The 7,422-nt window shown below is 51.2% G+C and overlaps 1 pseudogene; it reads left to right on the top strand.

The window, feature by feature from the left end:
• The first annotated feature begins 1,286 nt into the window (after positions 1–1,286).
• On the top strand, positions 1,287–3,218 carry LOC123166996 (uncharacterized; annotated as a pseudogene).
• The last annotated feature ends 4,204 nt before the right edge of the window (positions 3,219–7,422 follow it).

Consider the following 7,422-nt stretch of genomic DNA (forward strand, 5'->3'; position numbering starts at 1 on the left):
CACATCATCTTCTTCCCCGTGACCGTGCACAACACCATCCATCTCGTTGTAACTGAAGTCACCGATTGGGGTGTGATCGATGTCGACGGTGTTGTCGTCCAACATTTGCACGAAGTCGATAGTCGCATCATGCATACGGCGCTACAATTGCACTCGACAAGTCACGTACAAGCAGAATGAACCAAAATGAAAGAAGTGACGGAAACCGAAGAGTCATACCTTGCTCCCATTCCATCGAACACCTCGGGGGTGGCAGCAACGCCATCGGCGGGCATCCTCGGGGCAGCTCTAGCCGGAGCAATCGGGGGAGGTGTTGGCGGGGTAGCTCGTCCCGCGAGCTTCCTGCATTTCATACCGGAGGCCTTCACTTTCTTCGCCGGCAGATGCCTGACCGATTCACATCGCAGACGGCGGGGCAGGCGGGCGCGAGTGCCTTCCCGGCGGGGCCCGCGGGAGCGCCGCCCTGGATGATGACGTTGCCCTGCCGCTTGCGGGGTGGCGCGATGCAACCTTGAACGACGAAGGGCGCGGCATGGCCGCTAACGAGATCTGCCCAAGGGGGTGTCGCGTGGATGGCGGCCGCGGTGACGGATGACGACTGAGAGGCTTCCATGGCGGCGGAGGACGCCGGCGAAGGTGCTCCTGGACGAGTGGATAGAGGTGGGGCGGCGGAGGGAAAGGAATCGGGAAGAGCCGCGTGGAAATGTCCCTCCCGCCAAAACTCGCAGCTGACAGGGGTCGAGCTCGAGTCAGCCTCCCGCCCCCTGAATCTAAAGGTTGAGGGCCGAGTTTTTCGTGCCCCGCAAATTTTTTTTTACAGTCCACGGGTCGATACAAGGTCTGGTCGCGGTTTTTTCCACCTAAAACCGTAAACGAGCGGTTATTTTGCAGGTCGACGCGTTTTAAAGGGTCTGCTAGAGATGCTCTAAACTTTGCATAATAGATTATTTTGTGCTAAAGTTTGATTCCAGGGCCAAATGTGTAATTTTGCCTCCGTGTATATCTGTGAAGTACCGAAGTCCAATCACTTAGGGGGTGTTTGGTTCAGAAGTCCTAGGACTTTTTCTAGTCCCAGGACTAATTAAAAAAGACTCTTTAGTAGAGTCTTTTTCTAGTCCCTGTAAAAAAAGTCCCTCCCGTTTGGTTTTAGGGACTTTTTCTAGTCTATGAGACTAAAAAGTCCGTGAAAAACACCCCCTTAATTGCGCGAATTGAAAAAGAATCGTGCAGCGGTAGCCAGCAGAGAGCAGACTGTGGTGTCGAGTCCAATGAGACGACAAAAGATTTCTGCTCGACGCCTCGGGAACCCGGCCACCATTACTTGACTCTTCTCTCCAAACCGGCTCCCAATCCTACCTCTGCACAGCTCAGCGAGGCAGCGAGCGCGAGCGAATAGCGCCTGTTGCGCCGACGCGATGCCTTCCACCAATCCCCCCTCCTCCTCATCCGCCGGCGACATCAGCGACGCCGCCGCCGCGGCCGCCCTCTCGAGGCCCGCCGCCTATCGGGTCACCTCGTCCCTCCTTACCCAGGACGCGGTCGACGCCCTGTGCAGGAAGCACGGCGTGCCGACCGCCTACACCGCGCGCCCCGCTGGCGACCGGCGCGGCTTCACCCCACCTCCAGAGCGGGGCGTGTGCCTGTACGCGCACGCTCTGGAGGCCGGGGTGCGCCTTCCGCTGCACAGCTTCTTCTCCAAGGTGCTCACCCACTTCAACCTCGCGCCAGGCTAGCTCGTGCATAGCGGGTGGCGCGTCCTTGTGGGGTTCGTGGTGTTCTGCCACGACGCCGGCGTGAAGCCATTGACCACCGTATTCCGCTACTTTTTCTCGCTGGTCAAACACAAGTCCAGGTGCTGGTACGGCTTCCGAGCAGAGCACGGCGACCGCGAGCTCTTTACTGGGTATTGTCTGGAATCCGACGAGGCGTGGAAGGGCAGGTTCATCTTCCTGACATCGCCGGAGTCATGGCCTTGCCCCGTGCTTTGGGGCGAGCCGCCGGCGAAGTACAGGTTCTCCAGCAGCGTCCCTGAGCGATTGCTCACAAGCCAGCAAAAGAAAATGGCGGCAAAGCTACTGGGCGCACACAGCAGCGCGGTTGATCTGCGGACTTACCTCTCTGATACCAAACTTGCAGAGGTTTTCTCTTCCAACATCGCCTCACCACCGCCTGGGCCTGCCCTCGATTCTACTGGCGCCAAAGGTAAACTCGCTTCTGAAACTCCTGATACCTGGTTCATGTATCGACTATCGAGTGAGCTGATAAGTTACTGATGTGTGTTGAGCCAGGCATGGATTCATCCGCGGTAATGGTGAAACCTGAGCCGGACGGCGACGCACCGACGGTGTCCCTGAAAAAGAGGAAACACGAGGAGGCAGCCATTGCAAAAGACGGTGTCCCTGAGCACAGCACGCCCCATGCTGCCCATGGCTGCTCGGCCTCCGCGTCCGGCTTGGTTGCCCCGCCAGGTTTCGGCCCGAAGGCACGGCACATGCCCGTGCCCGACACACACGACGGCGACAGCGCCGACTGGGAGGCCGCGAAGAAGATGCTAGAGTGCATCACCACGCCGTCGCGGGAGTGTGAGTTCGCCGCGGCAAAGCCGTCCGATGTCGTTGCGTCGAGCTACTCCGCAATGCTCCAGGTATATGCCGCGACCAAATCGTCCATCGGTAGTTGCATGTGATTTATCCAGTCAGATTGTGTTTTACGTGTACCTCGAGCACGTGCAGGCCGCGAACTACGCGTCATTCTCCTTCGGCTACGCACTGGAGCTGGAGAAGAAGCTGGCTGCGCGGGACAAAGAGAATGCTGCTCTGCGATTGCAGCTGGAGAGCGCCAAGGCCGAGCTGACCGCGGTGAAGCGCGCAGCGGAGGGGGAGGTGAAGGCCAAGACGACGGCGATGTAGAAGTGCGCCGCTCTCAGGATATGGCCGCGCCTCGACGCCGCCCGACTCGTCGTCCCCCTTGATTTAGCTTGTCTCTACTCTCTACGGTTTGGTTGTTCTTTTCTGCCTCTCGTCCACTTCAGGGATTTAGCATCTCTTTAGAAGTACGACTCTCTGAAGTCTGAACTCTGCGCTATTTTGGTTATGTAATGGGAAGGACAAGGCATTGTCATTGGCGAAGCCACACTTGACCTGTGAGGTCAATTGACTACACAGATTTTTGTAAATACATCATACAACAAGTAGAAATCAGGCAACAAAATCTTATAAATTCACACATTTGACTACACAACACCCAATTGACTACACATGATATGATTCCTCTAGTCCCCCTTGATTTAGCTTGTCTCTACGGAGGTGAAGCCCAAGTTAAACCCACCGAAGAATTTGCAGCCACTGTAGGCACCTCCAACGCCGGCTCGTAAAACAGACACCAGTGATGAATCGTTAGAAACAGGGCTGAGCTAAGACTTCCTACAAAATGGAGCTTGATCGGTAGCTTCGGTCTCCCTGACCAAAATTAAGTTACCAACATGAAATGATATTTTCAAATCCAAATTAAATTACCAACTTGAAATGACATTTTAAACCTAAATTGTGTTACCAACATGAAATGACATTTTAAACCTCACTTCCTGTTTGTATTGGAAAGAATGGAAGATGATTGTATTCCTCCTAGAAAATAATACAAGAAGTCAAAATAAAAACGAAGAACATTCGTCAATATCAAGCTGGTCCATTTTACAGGACACAGATCCTCTGACGTGGCTAATCCTGCCTTACCCTGCCTTTGGGTCGCTGACAAGTAGGCCCCATGCATGACGGGACCCATATGTCAGTGTCTCAATGGCAGGTTAGCCAAAGTCAGGGGATCCTCGTCCCATTTTACAAGGGATCCCCTACTTTGCATCTCGAAGACCACATGGTCTAGAGCAAGAGCGATCATTTCACATACATAATCTCTGCATGCAATACAAACAAAAGTTAAACTAGACGGACAGATATCATGCCAGCACCACAAAATTCATGCAAATGGACGTAAATTCGGTATAAGTTACATAAATCGGACGATATTTCATTTGCCGTGGTCACCGGCCAGTCTCAGGCACATGCCTACACAAGGACCCAGGCAAGCGTGACGTCGGACTTTGCAAACTCGGCCCGGCGCGTCGTATTGCATAGCTCCTTCCGTGCGGCATTCCGAGCCGCACTCTCCTTCGCCGTCACAGTGCTCAGCGTTAACGAGTCGCCACCGCCGCGACCGAGGTAGTAGAGGAGGCGCACGAAACGCCGCGTTGCCTAGCGCCTTCCACGCGGCCTTCTCACTAGAGGAGAGGAGGAGCCAACCGTCATGGAGGACGATGTCTCTGGAGAGCAACGACGGCGCCACCATAGTCTGGATCCAGAAGGAGATCCAAAGCCACCCACCGACACGAAGAACCAGGACAGGAGATGTGATGTGGACGGAGCCTGAGCTGTGCTTAAATAGTCACGGCCTGGCGAGCGGATGGCCCACGGCTTCAATGCGGAGCATTGCACCGGCCACAGAAGACTTGGCCGTCGCGTCGGTATTGAAGCGGCACCACAGGCTTGTCGGGTCGCATCACTTTGACCGACATCAATGTCGTCAAGTCACGTCCGCTTGGAGCGGCTTCACCGGCATGAATGTGTGTCAACTGTTTCGCGCGAAAAGAGTATTAGGTGGGATGGACCAATCAGTCGCGCAAGTGGCGAACATCTGGTCTTCCGCAACCCCCTCCCCCTGGTTGTGTCCAGTTTACGACAATTCGAGCACCTGGGCGTGTCTGTCGACCGATGCGCACCGTATTGCATGACATACATCGTCCAGACACCTCAGACCAAACATTTGCGTATGTTCTGAGGGTCCATGTTGTAGATGCCCTGACCTCATCTTATTTCCTCCAATTTTGGATTTGTTTGGCGCTATGAATTCTTGGAACAATGAAATGAAAAAAAGGTTTTTTTTGAGACAAAAGAAAAAGATTAATTGAATTGGATGTTATAGTCCTTTTTTTAATTTCCAAACGGGGGGTGGGGGGGGGGGAGTAATCCTCTCCATTTGAATTGCATTCATTTTTTGCCTATAGGGTTCAAGTAAACCAGAAGTACAGAAGGGAAAGAAATAAAGCAAAAACAGCACACAAACAACACATGGCGAGGGGGGCACAACACAACAAGGGGCACCACGGGCGCTCGAACTGCAACAGCTAGCCAAGACCAAACCATGACACTGCACCGTCGATGCAGTCGAAAAGCACTAGGCAACCGAGACCGCACAAGGTCGCGACACCAGCTATGTCATGGAGTACACTCGAAAGGTCACGCCGGGCTGAGACGATGCCATAACACTGTGTACGAGGTCTTTCATCTATGGTTTTACAAGAATTCAAAATTTTATCCCGGTGCTCCTTTTTTGGGGAATAAGGAAGTTTTATTTCACAGTTGTAGGCCTACAATCTGCTCGTATAAGGTGGTGAATGAAGCTGACTTCCCGCGAAAGTGCTTTTGTGATCTCAAGCACCTCCATAAACATTAAATAAAACATAACTTTTTTACAACAAAAATTGTTGAACGCTCTGCATATGTTCAATTTTTCATGAATAAAAAAAATTCCTAATTCTTTGGACCAAAAAGATCAACGCTTCAAAATACTTTCTAGATTATTTTTTTATCCACAAAAATGTATACTGTACCTAGATCATTCAACAATGTTTGTATACAAAACAAACAAATAAATTTTCAATTCTTTTACCATTTTTTATTTTACTGTTCACAAGGATGCATGTGAGTTTGAGGTCACAAACTCCATGTTCAAGTTTTCTTTAATATGATAATGAGAATGGATAGCATAAGCACAAATGGCTCTTTGTATCGGGTACATTAAGAGCAACTCTAGCAGTCCCCGCATCCGGCCGGCCCGCAAAACACGTTTGCAGTTCATGGAAAACGGCTTTTGCGGGCTGGCTCGGACGGGCGCAGATGCAGACCCCCCAAACGGACCCATATAAAAGGATAATCGCGGAATATACTTTTTTACGGGTCGGCTTTTGTGGGGTCCGCTCGGGCACCGCCGCGTCGACCCGCAAACTGAAAACGCCCAATTCAAAGCATTTGACATAGATTCCCACAAATAAGTTCAAATTCAAATAGCATAACACAGTTTACGCGCAAATAAATGCCTCAATTTAAGTAGGATAAACGCAAAAGAGGGTCTTGCAAAAGTGACGACCACGTCCGGCATCATCTTGGTCGATCTTCAGTCCGCGCCATCGAGTCCATCTTGAAGTTCATCGCCACCACCGAATCCACCTCCGGCGCTTGTCCCAACTCCCGCACCGAAATCATCGACATTGCCACCATATGGAGCAGAGAAAACATCTCCGGAACTGTAACACGCACCGGCCGACGCAACCATTCTACTCTTCAAGATTTCTCTCCTTGCCATATCATGCCATGTTTTGGTTAGGTCATCCATGTCATTGCGGTTCATTGCCATGATCTTGTTCTCTTCGGCGAGCAACTTGGACATGTATTTGTTTTTTCAGCGGCACAAGCTCTTCTCTTCTCAATGGTCGCTTTGCGCAACCCCTCTTCCTTGCGCAATTCCCACTTTTCTTGCTTCTCCTTTGCCTTCTTCTCGGCCAATTCTTTCTTGATCTCCAACGACTTCAACAACACCAACTCATTTGATCGCACGATGGCATCAATCTTCTCCCTCAAGCTCAATGCTTCCTGCTCTCTCTTCATCTTCTCCTTAGTCTTCTTGTCGCCATCGGGCTTGTTCAAATTTCTTGGGCCATCATCATCCTCATCTTCATCCATGTTTGTAAGTGAGCCTCTCTTCGGTGGGGATTCTTTGTCGATCAACTTCCACTTCTCGACTTTTGGAGCAACTCCCAACAATGCTCTAGTTTGAAGAATTTGCCTTCCGAAGCTTCCATGTCTTTGTATCTATGTTGGGCAATTTTGTCCTACACAATGTGAACAAAGTGAAATGATGCAATCAATTCATATGATGCAATATGATGATGCACAACTTGAACAAAGGCAAAACAAATTCACATAGTCGGCTTCCACGGTTCCACTTGGAGGTGCATTGCGTACTTGCTTCAAGCAAGATGCCCAACGGGTGCACATAGGCTTGATCACCTCCCAACAGCCTTGAAGCGACCGAAATGTGCGTGGAGTCCTATTGGGGTACTTTGCCATCATGCGGAAGTATTGATCTTCAATCCTTTGCCAATACCTCCTAGCGGTTTGAGAAGTACCCGTGCATGCATCAAGAGACACCGCACTCCATGCATTGACCAGAACTTGATCTTCCAGGATCGTGTAGTTCTTCGATCTCTGGCTTTTCCCAGTTTTTGTTTGTGATTGCTCATACGCTTCCGCTTCGATCTCCTCTAATTCTTCCTCACAACCATGATCGTCCACGTCGCCCTCCGTTTCATTG

Source organism: Triticum aestivum, chromosome 7D (assembly GCF_018294505.1).
Source record: "Triticum aestivum cultivar Chinese Spring chromosome 7D, IWGSC CS RefSeq v2.1, whole genome shotgun sequence".
In the NCBI taxonomy this organism is placed as follows: Eukaryota; Viridiplantae; Streptophyta; class Magnoliopsida; order Poales; family Poaceae; genus Triticum; species Triticum aestivum.